The sequence below is a fragment of the Sinocyclocheilus grahami genome, unplaced genomic scaffold, assembly GCF_001515645.1.
Source record: "Sinocyclocheilus grahami isolate Dianchi unplaced genomic scaffold, SAMN03320097.WGS_v1.1 scaffold737.1, whole genome shotgun sequence".
Lineage (NCBI taxonomy): Eukaryota > Metazoa > Chordata > Actinopteri > Cypriniformes > Cyprinidae > Sinocyclocheilus > Sinocyclocheilus grahami.
The window spans coordinates 511192-527808 of NW_015505916.1; the positions used below are offsets into that span (position 1 = coordinate 511192).

The window sequence follows — 16617 nt, forward strand, 5'->3', positions numbered from 1 at the left end:
ATAGATAGATAGATAGATAGATAGATAGATAGATAGATAGATAGATAGATAGATAGATAGATAGATAGATAGATAGATAGATAGATAGATAGATAGATAGATAGATAGATAGATAGATACTATCTCCATTAGACATCATAATTCCTAAAAATAATGTTTTTTTAAGTAAAAACATAATTATTTTAAAAGCTTCAAAGAACCCTAATATCACTTAGAAAAAAACTGTTAGCACTAAAATTGTGGTAATTTGTCCGTAATTTATTCATCTAATGAGTGTGAGGTCGAGACCAGATTCAAGGAAGATGCAGGATGATTGGGCTATAAAGGAAAATCTATTTAAGATATTCAGTTTACACTCCATCTTTGGACCTCAGCGGTGACCTGGCGCGGAACAGGAATTATGAAAGCCAATTTGAATTATTTAAGTTTTTTCCTCTCCCTTCCTTCTCTTTCATCATGTCTCATTAAAGCAATTAGCTCTGATGCCTAATAAACTAGAAGCAGTCCTAACTATAAAGCCCAAGCCAATGACAGGGAACAGAGCTGAGTACTAGGAAGAAGGTCACAAGCCGCATACACAGAGTCATTCAGCAATCTGCATTGTTACAGGGCCTTCCTATCATCCTGTGCCCTGGGTAGATGTTTAAAGGTAAAGGTAGTATAAAGGTAGCGAATGTGTAGTGAATTTGCTCCTACGCTGATTTGCCAGCATTTCACCAACGAGTCAGGCACACATGATCTCTAAACAAATGCTAGTACATTTACACTGAATAACATGTGAATGCACCTACTGAGACACTTGAAAAGCCACTCTTTTTCGTGCCCATTGCTTTCTACTTTCCACCCCCCTTCTTGTCTTGCCTAAAACCAGTGGGGAAAAAAACATGAGCTTTTGCTTCTGGCAGATATACCTGCCCTTCACAGGACCTGGGGATCATAATGCAATCTGGAGACTCATTAAATTGGATTAGACCGTACAGACAGATTATTAAAAGAAAACCATCAGTAAACAGTGCCGTTATCGGCAAAAAACAAGGGCACTTCAAGTGTGTTTCCACTTCAATCTCCGCAGCTGCTGTAAAACTCGGGACTTGTTTTTTGTTTGGTAGATTATCTCCAGCCTCAACCTGTGCTATTGAAGCAGAAAGACAAATATTGGTAAGGCCCCGGTCAGCTAATAGCGTCGACTCGAACCGCATTCCCATACGAGACATCGCCTGCAGGGAAGTGTAGCCAAATCCCCTCACCGACAGTGTGCTACAGGTGCCCTGAGGGGGAGGGGAGGAAATGTGCGGGCACCAGAGACCTGACGGACCGAGATAACGGCTGACTACATGCCATCGTATTTTCTAGAGAACTCATTTGGAAACTATAGACACCCATGCACTCATGAATTCCCTGTAAAAACTATGTTTACAGCCCCTCTGGCATCCGGCACAATTCTGCAGGACAATTATGATGCCGCTTCCGAATCCCTACAAAAGTTATTTTAAGTATCACTAAAACAGTCATTGCTTTTTCTTTATGAAGAAGATAAACGTGTGGCAGACAATCCATACGGGAAATCACGAGCGTCTTCACAGAATCAGCATTCTCCGAACCTCTGACATTTATTGGTGAATTGACTGTGAGAAATGCATTGCATGGATCACAGGCAGGCAAAAAGCATGCGGAGGCATTAACATTGACATTGGCATTAACATTGCTGCGAATTCTGATTTATAGTGCATAAAGAACAACACAAACTTCCATTTCGTCTCTTGCCGCATACGTCAATATGAGAAACATGTCTTTAAAAAATAATGCACAAACACTACAGGTGAAAAGTTTGAAATAATTAAGATGTATAATATTTTGTGGAAACCATGATACACTACCATGCAAAAGAAAGAAAGAAAGAAAGAAAGAAAAGGAGGTGAGGAAACCAATGAAAGAAAGAAAGAAAGACAGAAAGAAAGAGAAAATGAACGTATAAACAAAAGAAAGGAGGAGGAAAGAGAGGGAAGGAAATAAAGCAAAGAGAAGAAGAAAAGGATGAAAAGAAATGAAGGAAGGAAAGAAAGAAGAGAAAATAATGATGAGAAAGGAAAATAATTAAGAAAGAAAGAAAGAAAGAAAAGGATGAGAAAGGGAACAAAAGAAAAAGAAAGAAAGAAAATGAACATAAACAAAAGAAAGAAGGAGGAAAGAGAGGGAAGAAAATAAAGCAAAGAGAAGAAGAAAAGGATGAAAAGAAATGAAGGAAGGAAAGAAAGAAGGGAAAATTAATGATGAGAAAGGAAAAAAGAAAGAAAGAAAGATGACAATATAAGTAGAAAGGAAACCAATTAATGAAAGAAAGAAAGAAAGAATGAAAAGGATGAGAAAGGGAACAAAAGAAAAAGAAAGAAAGAAAATGAACATAAACAAAAGAAAGAAGGAGGAAAGAGAGGAATATAATATTATATAATATATTAAAGACAGAGTGACGTCTAATCAGCGAAGGAAAGAAAGAAGGGAAAATTAATGATGAGAAAGGAAAAAAGAAAGAAAGAAAGATGACAATATAAGTAGAAAGGAAACCAATTAATGAAAGAAAGAAAGAAAGAAAGAATGAAAAGGATGAGAAAGGGAACAAAAGAAAGAAAGAAAGAAAGAAAGAAAGAAAGAAAGAAAGAAAGAAAGAAAGAAAGAAAGAAAGAAAACTTTTGAACTTTCAATTCAAAGAATCCAGAAAAAAAATTATCATGGTTTCTACAAAAAAATATTAAGCAGCAAAACCAGTTTTTAACATTAATAATAACAAGAACCATTATTAAGAATTAAGCACCAAAAATTCAGCTTTGCATCACAGGAATAAATTACATAAAAAATACATATTTTTTATATTTTACAATATTACTGTGTTTACTGTTTTTATTTGAATAAATGCAGTCTTGGTGACCATAAGAGACTTCTTTCAAAAGCTCCTAATTATCCCAAACTTTTGACCAGTAGTGTATTTGCACAAGCGTAGCGCGGCAATTGCTACACATGTATACTCCTGATACAGTAAACTCACATGCCATATGTTCAATCTATAGCACAGAGCCTTTATGAATTAAATCAGGCCTGCGATCCATCCCCATTGATTAGAATGATGAATTAGGCAGCTGTACTTAGCAACAGTGCTGTCAGCGGGGAGTAGATAATCTCCCCTACAAAACACCTCCATCTTGTTGTGTCTCCACATCAAACAAGCAGGAGGCTCAGTTGCCTTTAAAAGGACAGACGAGGCATAGCAGCCACCTGCCAAAAAACACAAACCCTTCCGTCGCACGCTGGTCCGGGGAGATATTCGTGAGACTTTGATGGCATGTGCCTGGAATCGTAAGATAATTACGTTTGAGCGACTGTCTGAGCGCGTGTGTTAGCGAGTGCAGATCACAAGTTCTTGTCTTATGATGAAATACCTGCTCACAGGAAGTCAATAGAGCTGCATGTGTGAGCCTGTATTTAACTGGTATGTTCATTTTAGTATTTTTATTTTTTAATACACGTGCATGCAAGACCTGAATGCAGGCGTTCGATATACATAATGTGCATTCTTGCGTCACTGTTGTGGCAACACACCTCAGTGCTCAAGGGGATGATAGCGTTACATTTAAAGTGAGTTTTGTCTTAGACCTCATACCTAAGCAAACGATGCTTTGGTCGTTTAATATCTTCCATGTTAATCTAGTTAGTTCAGCTGCAATCGCAACAAGCAAGTATATCTTTGTGTTGTGCACATAGTGAAATCTATGGGAGCCTGTTTCCACCTCATTGTAAAAAAAAATAAAAAAAGATTTTTATATATATATATATATATATATATATATATATATATATATATATATATATATATATATATATATATACATATATACTGTAATACTGTAGTTAAAAGGTTGGTGTTAATAAATGATAAACAAAAACAGAAGTCTGACAATTTGCAGCTTAGGTCTATTGTAAATATTGTAAATTAGGTCTATTATATTTATAACTATAACTATACATGTTATAAATAATGTCATTCAAATATAAAATGATAATACAATGCTAAATGCCAATAATAAATCATTTAATTATTTAATTCGTTTTAATTTAGCAAAAATTTTGCAGCAACAGCCATTGGTATTGATAATTTGATAATGACAATATACGTAAGTACTGGCACTGGCAGCCTTGGTATTTTTGCTCAAAGTATTCCTAATATTATAATTTTTAAAGACAAATTAATATAATATAATATAATATTATATAATATATTAAAGACAGAGTTTTGACTATCTGAAGGTCTCGAGTGTGTCAGTTTAAGATGATGTATGTGGACAAATTCAGCTTGAGTTTTTGCGGCTGTGGTGCCGAACACAGCTGCCGATTTCTCAACAAGGCCAAACGAAAGGTTAAAAAAGCATCTACCGAAGAAAGCTAAACAGATGGGTCCAGAGCCAGGAAACAGCCCATCTAAATCTGGAAACAACACTAAGCTCCTCTTTTCTCCGGCTGATTGGTCAGTGAGAGCCCTATTGAGGGGCAGGTGAAAAGATGAGGGTTGAGGGTGATGGAGGAGACGCACCTCACAGCCTTTCTCTGCGTTTCTTTTCCAGTGTTTTTTCTCCATTTTCTTGGTCGCGGTAGAGAGGAGCGCAGCGTGAGTCCCGAGGATTCAAGGCCAGGTTACTCTGAATAGATGGAGAGAGAGAGAGAGAGAGAGAGCGAGAAATAGTCAAGGTGCGCTAAAGTAGTTTCATAATATGTATAACTTGCGAAAACACAATGGCTTTTGCTTGTGTGTGTGTGTGTGTGTGTGTGTGTGCGTCTGAACACTCCCACTCACATTCTTGTACTTGAACAAATGTGAATCTCGGCAAGGACATTTCCAGCGCTCTGGGAAAATAGCAGGCTTTAAGTTTCACAGCTGAACAATTAAGAGAGTTCGCAGCGTGAGTCTGGACCCGAGGATTCAAGGCCAGGTTACTCTGAATAGATGGAGAGAGAGAGAGAGAGAGAGAGCGAGAAATAGTCAAGGTGCGCTAAAGTAGTTTCATAATATGTATAACTTGCGAAAACACAATGGCTTTTGCTTGTGTGTGTGTGTGTGTGTGTGTGTGTGCGTCTGAACACTCCCACTCACATTCTTGTACTTGAACAAATGTGAATCTCGGCAAGGACATTTCCAGCGCTCTGGGAAAATAGCAGGCTTTAAGTTTCACAGCTGAACAATTAAGAGAGTTCTGAGGACGAATCAAAAGCATGCCAACAGGCTGTCTTTAAAGAATCAAGAGTGAGTTTAGCAGATGCTTGTCATTCCTAAACTAACATGCCGATGATGCCGCAGCATCGTTTCACACTGGAGAGATGCAGACAGCTGACCTTCAAACTCATTCACTTTCAAAATATGCAATTCTTCTGCAAAAACAAGCACAAGCATTCACACAATGTGTCAGCTTCCCACGCAGCCATGTATGTAACATCACAAAAGGATTTTAGAGAATTTCAAGAGGGTTATTTAGTTTTGATTGCAAGGCAGATTCACTATTACTATTGCTAATAATTAGTATTAGTGATCTGAACAACCCTTAACCCTGAGAATTAAACTTCTATGCATGATATATTTATGTATTATGTGTTAAACTTTGTGTAATTCCTACTGCACAGTGTGTTAATTTACAGTTAATTTATCAGACAATAAACAGCCAGGAAAAGAAAAAAAACACCTTAGCAACCATGTTTAAAACAAACCAGAACGTATAGACCAATTTGGAGTAGACGTCACAGTTGCACGCACATAGTGGTGGCAAGTGGAGGGAACAGGTAAAATCCAGGGAATAAGAGAAAAAAAATTCCTGAGAATTAAACTTCTATGCATGATATATTTATGTATTATGTGTTAAACTTTGTGTAATTCCTACTGCACAGTGTGTTAATTTACCTAACAGACAATAAACAGCCAGGAAAAGAAAAAAAACACCTTAGCAACCATGTTTAAAACAAACCAGAACGTATAGACCAATTTGGAGTAGACGTCACAGTTGCACGCACATAGTGGTGGCAAGTGGAGGGAACAGGTAAAATCCAGGGAATAAGAGAAAAAAAATATTTTTGCAATGTCAGAATCGGAATGCAAATCATTTTTAAAGAATATTGTCATCAAAGACGTTAATTGAAGCTAAATGCAGACGTTTAAATGGACAGACTATGGATGAAAACTGCTATGAGTACTCTACTTTTAATGCATAAATTTGATTTAAACAATAGGTGAACATAATATTCACATATGCAGTTCATAGGGGACGTATTGTATTAGCCCTACAGTTACAGCATGAAATATTATTCAAACCTATTACTATTTACATTTTGCATAACATTTATTTTATCTCACAATTCTGACCTTTTTTCTTGCAAATGCAAGTTTATATATCTCCTAGTTCGGACTTTATAACTTGTTTAACTCAACAATAGTGAGTTTGTCAATTCAGAGGAAAAAAAGCCAGAAGTGTGGGATATAAACTCATGATTCTAAGCCGAGGGGAAAAGAAATAATGACGAGCTGTTTTTCCTTATCAGAATTATGAGATATAATCTCAGAATTGGGAGCATAAGGTCAGAATTTTAAAATATACACTCAAAGTTACCTTTTTTATTATTTTATTCCATGGCTTGCATTGACTGTTACTTGAAAACTGTCATTTTCTGCCACCAGATAGGCTCCACCCACAAAAAAATCATCACTGTTTGCAAACACCGAATTGGTCTATTAGCAACTGCACAGCAACTCTACTTCAACATCCACACTATCCTAACAACCTCAGCAACACAATAAAAACTATTCAGAACTTAGCAACACTATGGCAACTTCTAAAAAACACTTGTTAAAAACACCCTGGCAACCAACCTAACAATGCCCAAGCTGCCAACCTCAACCCGACTGCAAACAACATATAAACCATTTAGATCACCATAGCAACCACTTATCAACAACCTCGCAACATGTTAAATAACCAATCACAACACATTAGCAACTGCATAGCAACACTATTCAATCACTCACAACATTAAAACTTCATAGAAGCCTCTTTGCGATATATTAAAAACTTGGGTACTGAATGAGTCTACAGCAGGGCTGTCCGAACTCGGTCCTGGAGGGCCGATGTCCTGCAGAGTTTAGCTCCCAGGACACCGGCCCTCCAGGACCGAGTTCGGACAGCCCTGGTCTACAGCAACCACTTACAGTAGCAATGCCCTTAGCAACCACCTAGTAACAGCACAGCAACATGTTAAGAAACATTCAGAACACCACCTACCAACACTATTGCTGTGTCTCATTTAGAAGGCTGTGCCCTCCGGAGGTCAAATCCTCTGGAGGTCGGATCCTCTGTAGGATGCATATACGAAGTGTCCTCAACCTAGAATTAAACGAGACGGCTTTCATAGGACAGGCGGAAAAGGAAACAGGAAGTATCACGTTGCTATGCCAACACATTTAGAGCATCGTTGCGCTCTCACACTACTTAAATGAAGGAAACTTATTTCTAAATTTGGAAAGTAATTTGAAAAAAAAAATGCTTTTATTCGTTTTATTTTGTTCAATGTTTGAGGAGCTGCAGCGTACGTACAGCAGACATCTGTTAGAGAAAAAAAAGGAGGAGGATTTTAAAAACAAAGTTTATCAGTTTTTACCGAGGCGATTTAAGGTAAGTTGTAAACACCACATCTGCCGGCGCCGGCATTTTTCAAATTAACAACGGTTGTTTACGGCGACGCAAAGAATTGTGGGTTATCTGTAACAGCGAAGGATACACCTAATGCATCCTCCAAATTCCTGTGAAAGAAGGTCGCATTCGAAGGTCGCATTTGGAGTGTCCTACTCGCCTTTTCTGAAATGAGACCGCCTCGATGACGCATGCAGCCTTCGAATGCGACCTCCGGAAGGGCGCAGCCTTCTAAATGAGACACAGCTTATAACATGTTGAAAACCACCTGAAACAGCTCAACAAATCTTAGCAATGCCCTAGTAACCACCTAGCAACTGCATAACAACATAATTAACACATGTTTTATTACCATAGCAACCTATTGCAACTACCCACAGCATCCTAGCAACACTCTAGCAACTGCATAGCAACACATTAAAACCTATTTAGAACACTTTAGTCGCATAGGCTTATAGCAATTAAACTACCCACAACACCCTAGTAGAAACCACACAGCAACACTCTAGCAACTGCATACAGTAACATCACGTTAAAACCATCTTATTCACCACACAGCAATGTTATTCCAACTACAAACAGCATCCTACCAACCACATGACAACTCTCTAGCAACTGCATAGCAACACATTAAAAACATTTAGAACATTTCATTCACCATTTAACACTGTTATTGTCATTACCCACAGCACCCTAGCAACCACATAGCAACACTCTAGCAATACATTAAAAAACATTTAGAACATGATCACCATATAGCAACATCTACCACTACAATCTACCGCTAGCAACCGCATAGCAACACATTAAAACCATTTAGAACACTTTACTCACTGTGTAACAACGTTACTGCAATTACCCACAGCACCCTAGCAACTACATAGCAACCACATAACAACACATTAAAACCATTTAGAACACGTTACTCACCGTAAAACAACATTACAGCAATTACCCACAGCACCCTAGCAACCGCATAGCAACACATTAAAACCATTTAGAACACTTTACTTACTATATAACAACATTACTGCAATTACCTACAGCATCCTTGCAACCGCATATGCATAGCAACACATTAAAACCATTTAGGAACACGTTACTCATATAACAATGTTACTGCAATTACCCACAGCAACCGCATAGCAACACATTAAAATCATTTAGAACACTTTACTCACCATATAACAACGTTACTGCAATTACCCACAGCACCCTAGCAACCACATAGCAACATGTTAAGCCAATTTAGAACACTTTACTCACTGTATAACAACATTACTGCAATTACCTACAGCATCCTAGCAACCGCATAGCAACACATTAAAACCATTTAGAACACTTTACTCACTGTATAACAACATTACTGCAGTTACCCACAGCAACAATATAGCAGGGACTGGTTAATGTGGGTGCTGTGGGTTATTGCAGTAATGTTTTTATATTGTGAATAAAGTGTTCTAATCCACATTTCTTACTATGTACAGGAATTTACACTCAACAGCAAATGCTACAAAACAGTTTGTGGCACGTGAGGAAAAAGACAGACAATAATGTAAATATGAAATTGTTTCTCTCTTTCTTTCCTGTAGATGACAGGTGTAGTTGAGGCTCTCAGAGTGGCTGGGGTGGGTCTACCTGAGGCCACTTCCCTTTAATCAAAGCTGAGTGTCTCTCTGCGCCCCCTCTCCAGCATCTCCCCTCTCGTCCTGACAACAAACACACTGGCTCACACCTCTCCATTACAATCAGGACTGACCCACTCAGCGCCAGAGACCAAGTGCTCCTGCAGGCTAGCGGCCAAACCAATCCGTAATCACATGCCTTCTCGGTTCAACACATTCATTCAGATGCCTGTACGAAGACACAGCCTTTGTGATTTTTGACTGGAAGAGCAGAGTCTGAAGCTTTTGTAAACGAGATGAAACGTGATCGTACAATAGATGATTTTTATAAGTGGTTAATGCAACAAGCTGCTAGGCAATCGTAAACACCCTACAGGTAGGCTAATGAAATAATACATGACAAAAATGTCATGTACATATATAGCGCACATTTTCTGTTTTCAAAATGTAATTTAAATGTAAATTAAAATATGCAAATAATAAATAACAGCAATTTATAAGCAACAAATATAATCAAAATAATATTTAAATATACTCTATAAATAATAAATATAAATATTGTTTGTAATATTTTGTAATAGATTTTTCTTTTTTAGATTTATTTATTCATTTCTAAGTCTTCTGCTCACCCAGGCTGCATTTATTTAAACAAAAATACTGTAAAAACAATGAAATAATATTACAATGAACTATTTCCTATTTTCTAGGGATGCACCGATACCGATACTGGTATCGGTATCGGGCCCGATACTGGTCTCATGTACTCGTGCTCGTACTCGTTAAAATGCCCGATACCAAACGCCAATACCACACAGCATGTGATAAGCGCCATATTCAGACAAAGAAACACCGACAACAGACAGCAGAAAGGAGTTAAGGGTGTCTACTACGAAGTATATGTATGCAATGAATATAATGTTAAACATTCAGTATTAACGCCTGTATAGCTGGTGTGCACGAGCTGATAAACAAAGCACGCTGAGTGGATTGAGTGCGTGGCGGCGGCGCAGATGTGCGAGCTTGTCGAGTGAATATATCTTTCTCACAGACATCACTGGAAAGTTTGTAGTTCGGTCAGATATGTCAAAAACTAGTAAGTAAAACAATGCACAACTTACTTAACGGTAGGGAGAGAGGGAGAGAGAGAGAGAGAGAGAGAGCGCACTTCTGTTGTGTGATCTTTGATGTTCACTCACTTAGCACACGCATCATTTGGATTAAAACTAAATCGTTAAAATAAGACCATTTATAGGGGCATTCACTATAAAAAATAATTTATTTTCAACCTTAGGCATACACGACTTTCAGGCGAAAGTGAAACTAACAGCCTGTGTGAAATGCGCTAGGCTGTACTATTGTGCATCAGTACAAATACGTGCACGCGTTGCGTGTGTTTTGCTTGCTTGAGTGTTTCTGCATTATATGAGTGGCTTTGGAATATAAATCGCAGCATGTTTCAGATGAAAAAACGCGACTTCTATTTCTGAAAATATCACAGTTAGGAGATTTATAATGAGTGGTTCCCAGCATTATTACAGCAAAGTGCGTGATTACAGTACTAAGCCGCTGCAATGGAGCAGCTCTAATGCTATTAAATTAAAGATGATGTACCATAGAGCAAAAAAAATTAACAGTTAAAGTAACAAAAACTTGTAAAATGCTTTTTAATGGGCATAATTAAGTGTGAAAATAACTGAAGGATATACAGTGAAACCAAAAATGATTCAGAGACCAGATATAATTTTTGATTTTTTTACTAGCAGGGGACTACAGGCTGTCATTAAGGCTAAGGGTTGCCCAACTAAATATTGATAGTTGTGTAAATACTGTCATACTAACAGCTGTCTGAATTGTTTTGCTTGATTGTAATTTATTACATACCTTTCTATCAAAATGATCTAACATTATCAAGATTAATTTGTTCTGACACAGTGTAACTCTGAGTTCTTGTATATGTTGAAGGTGTCTGAATAAATTTTGGTTTGACTGTATCTATTTGATAAATTAAGTTAACCAACTAACATTATACATACCCTTTTTTGTTTCTGTACCCAATATTTAAAAAATGTACAAATGCAATAAAAAATATCGGTATCGGTACTCGGTATCAGCAAGTACCAAAAATAAAAGTTGCAGGTATCGGGCGAGTACTGAAAAAAGTGGTATCGGTGCATCCCTACTATTTTCATTTATTTTAAAATGCAATTTATTGAATCTTCAGCAGGCATTACTCCAGTCTTCGGTGTCACATGATTCTTCAGAAACATTTCTTAATATTATCAATGTTGAAAAAAGCTTGTGCTGCTATATTATATTTTTTTATATATTTATTATAATATATAATATTTTTTATGGAAACCATGATACAGAACTTTTTTCAGGTTTCTCTGAGGAAAGAAGGTTCAAAAGAACTGAATTTATTTAAAAAAGAAATAGAAAACATATGTAAACATCCATATATGAACAAAATTATTTTAAACGGTGGTGGTACAGCACATAATGTGTATTTATTACTAAGTGCTTTTATTCCTTTTATAGTTTTAAGGCCCCATTGATGATGTAATTTCCTTAAATGTTTCCCCTTTAATTGGTTTGAAGGCACCACAAAGCAACATTCTCTTTTTCAAGTTCCTCAGTCACTTTGAGATATTTTTCTTTCTCTTTTCAACCTTTCCCAACAACATCGGCGACCAACCGCAATTAGTGTCCCGCAGGCAATGTGACAACACATGAAGCTTCGTCTTTTAATATTTTCACAGTAGGCAAGATGAAAGTCTATTTCATACAGAGGTATGAGATGTTAAAAGGGCCCGCAGACGTTGGGTAACCCGCCTCTCTCCCGTGGCGCTCGACTCTAGCACCTCTACAAACGTCCCGCTCTTCCTCCTAAAGCCAGACATCAGCCTATTAATATTTTAATTTCACACCTAATAAAATGTAGTTAAAGCACTGTGTGAGACACAGGCCGAAACAATAAAAATCCACCTTTTCAGGTTTTATAGAGTGTTACGGACAACATTACTTATCCGTTTTCATATAGTGTGCAGAAGGAAAGCTAATATGTTCTTTGGGGCCAAGCCTGTAGGTAAACCGGGAGCTAATAACAAGGTTGTTCGTCGGAGGAGAAATCCTAACGGGATTCGGGGACTGTAATCAGCCCAGGGCAGCAATGACCCAAAAACAAATAATCTCCACATTTCTAACTACTCCAGTTTGTCCTCCATGTTCGTCCTGTGGCGCATTCATCAGGTTCAAATGCAGGCTTGCGATAGAAACACGGCGTTTGTTTGAGGTGGTCTGAAAGATTAGAAATGTTCAAACACAATTAGCATCTGCAGCCCAATGGGAGGACAGGACACAGGAAAGTCTATGCTTTATTAATTAAGAAACGTTCTCTGCACAAAACAACTCCAGTGATCAGATCAACCAGAGGCGGTCAAAAACAAACAGCTATTAGAAGAGTTTAAACAATGACTTTAAAAAAGTATATTTAAGAACATCTGCATGCATAATAGATAAATGTAATTAATTATTCCCAGCAATAATTGACAAGAGCTTTAAAAACTTTTTCTATAGTCAAAATTTACTTTTTAGACAGTTATTATTACTATTTATTTTATATTTTGTAAGACAAAAAATAAAATAAGATTATTATAAAATAATAATAAAATTATCAATAAAAAACAAAATAATCAAATTATCTTTTAATCACTATTTTTAGTGTTCATTAAAATTATATATAATAAAATATATATTTTTATATTTAATCAAATAAAATAAAGATTCCTTGACACAAAATAACTGAATTTATTTAAAATAGAAATAGAAACAATATTACTTTAAATGGTGATGGTATTTACTAATAAAAAACAAAATAATGAAATAAAATAAAATAATAATAAAAAAGAAAAGGATTCCTTGATTAAAAAAAGGTTCAAAAGAACATTTATTTAACATAGAAATAGAAAATTATGTCCATATAATTAGTCCATATATGAACAATATTATTTTAAATGGTGGTGGTTTAGCATATAATGTGTAGTTACTAATAAAAATAAAATAAAATAAAATAAAGTGTTAAATAGAGTGTTGCTATTCCATGGTTAATACATGTATTCACATCTTCTAAAATTTGTTCAGGAACATTAAACTAAAGTAAGTAAAAATGCAATTTTGCAACTAGATTCTTGTTTTCAGCTTGATATTGACCCTCTCTCCTCAAGTGGAAAATGTACAAGAGAAACAGATGTATGCTGGAACTGGGCTACAGCAAACGCTAATGATGCCTGACAGATGTTTACTCATGCCTCAACTACAGAATGTTTGGATGAAGAAAGAGAAGAAGCTACCAGTTCTGCTACATCTTCTGTACTTAATACTACAGTCCAAGCACCATTCATATCCAACGAGTTCACTGATCTTAGAACAGACAGAGCACTATATAGCAGGATGCAGTCTGAAAACATTCCTATAAGATCAGTTCCTCAAAACAGCAGCTTTAACATTCTGCTAAACTTCTCCTTTTATGTTCCACCCAAGAAAGAAAATCCTACCATTTTGGAACTCCATAAAATTGACTCTAAGTGAACTATCCCTTTAAAGGTTTTCCATCTTTCACCAAACGTCGGAAGGACTCTGTGATGTCAAGACGCCAATGAGATCGACACCACGCATGAGATGAAATATGCATTCATACCTCCCAATCAATACTACTGTACACACTGCAGGGCAGCATTCACATCTTAAAACATCATTCCACAAGAGAGCAGACGCATCTTTAGGGCTCAGAAGGAAAACAACATTCAGATTTAGAGAATAAACACAAATACTGTACAAGCTAAGCACTGGGTGTTCGCTCGCACAAACATCCAGGAGGCTTCTCGCTCCCCAGACAAAACGCTTGCCGCAGCGCAGCTGATAAATGCCAGCGCCGCAGACAGTCTGAGTCAGGCATGGATTTTTGCAGTTATTCAGCATTCCTTGAGGAGCCTAAGCCAAACAGGGGCTAAGTGTGTTATCAAACAATATTTTAAACAAAAAAATGCCATATTCCCAGTTGTATGCATGCCCTTTGCGGTCGGAGAGGGCCACAGCAGTGCGGAGACATGAGCATGGTAGCGCTGACAGCCCTTTCCGCACCGGACCCATCTGCATGTCTTAGATGGTTCCACGGGGGAGCCGCTGCGTCTGTTTTATCACTCTCCACTGATCACGCAGCCCAAACAGATGGAAGATCAATAACCAGCGCTGCCCAGCCACATCAGGCAAACTGCAGCCCCTCAGAGAAAATCAGATAGGGAGTCTCTATGATGGACAACGGGAAATGGCAAATCAAACTCTGCTGCAAGTGCTAATTAATGTGGGGCTCAAGCCCGGGCTGAATTCTGCACCAAAGTGCACATGGAGCGAACCACTTTGTATAATTCAAATGAACTCTGGAAGCTTCTACAAAAAGTAAAAATGTAATACAATGGCAAAATCTTATTTCTGTTGCATGTGTGGATAATCATAAGTGAATATACCGGCATTGCTTTTAAACAACCCGCATGTGTAAACAAATAATTTGCATAAAGCAAAGTTTAAATCATTAACTTGGAATTTGTTGCTTTATTGCATATAACAAATGAATATTAGTAAAATACATTACTAAACATTTCTTTGTACTATATCTTTGTGCCATAGATTTTTATATTTTTTATACAACAAAACAAAATAAAATCACATGACAAAAAATTAAACTAAATAATAAATAAAAAACTAATTAAATCTTATTTTGAAAATAAAATAAAAAGGATTCCTTGATAAAATAAAAAGGTCCAAAATAACCAAACTTATTTAAAATAGAAATTTAAGTTGTTATTCACTGAAAATCTTGAACCTGATTCAAGAAGGGGGTCTGATGGCCAAAAATTATTATTTTACTAACTTATTAATTTTAAGTTAAATTGTGCTTTGTTGGTATAGTGTCTGCTAGAATGTTAACAATGTTCAGTGTTAAATATTTTTAAATTGTTGTTTTGTAATTTTTTTTTTTCTTTGAAAAGCAAGACAAAAACAGTAAAAAGCACATTTTGGCTTTTTAATTCACGCAATGGTGAAATTTTTTTTGGGCAAAATACATGGGGGAAAAAACTCTGTGTTCGGTATTCGGCCTACGGCCCAGTGTTTAATTTTGTTCGGTTTCGGCTTTGGCCAAGAATTTTCATTTCGGTGCATCCCTACTTACAATGAATACAGGCAATTCACCCCCAACCAGAAGGAGGCGCCCGCAGCAATGCAACGCTGTTTGATAACTGGCCGCCAGCAGAAGAACAGCGAATGCCATGAGTTGTGGACTTGAAAACAAAGCCCACCAGTGACCATGTGCTGATTCTGAATGCATCTCTCACAGACTGACAAAGGAGTATACTTTAAAGGCTTGTGCACTCAAATGTTTGCGAAATGGAGCTTTGTGCTCATGTATCCTACCTCTCTCATTAGGCACAAATCCAAATATTCCATAATATTTCCATATTTGCGATGTAATGTATCTGAATGCTAAACTATTATTTATTATGTACTACAGATTTTATACATATATAACATTACTGAAAAAATTGTCATTTGTACTACTGTCTGTTCAAAATAAATTAAAAGAAACCGAGCATAGTAGATTTGTTTTTTTTCGCTGTTCTGTATTTTTTTTAAATGTAATTATTAAATAGACTGACAAAGGAGTATACTTTAAAGGCTTGTGCACTCAAATGTTTGCGAAATGGAGCTTTGTGCTCATGTATCCTACCTCTCTCATTAGGCACAAATCCAAATATTCCATAATATTTCCATATTTGCGATGTAATGTATCTGAATGCTAAACTATTATTTATTATGTACTACAGATTTTATACATATATAACATTACTGAAAAAATTGTCATTTGTACTACTGTCTGTTCAAAATAAATTAAAAGAAACCGAGCATAGTAGATTTTTTTTTCCTGTTGTACAGAAATCGTATCGAACCGTGACCCCCGAAACGAGGTACGTACCGAACCGTGACATCTGTGTACCATTCCACCAAGGGCTGCACGATAAATCGAAATGGAATCAAGATCGCGATTCGACAGAAGCTGCAATTGTCATGCGTATCTTTCAGTGAAGCAAGGTTCTGTGATCAGCAGTAAATCTCCATCCGAAGGCCAGAGGGCGCTTTTGCACTGAAACTCCAAATACGCCTCGCAGAAGAAACCCAGAAAATGCCTATTGCTGCAGCTGAATAAACAGAAGATTCAACTGCTT

General features: G+C 36.8%; 1 pseudogene; it reads right to left on the reverse strand.

Annotated features, from left to right (window-relative positions):
* The window catches only part of LOC107560643 (dihydropyrimidine dehydrogenase [NADP(+)]-like), a 207859-nt pseudogene that overhangs the window by 175036 nt on the left and 16206 nt on the right, over positions 1-16617 (reverse strand).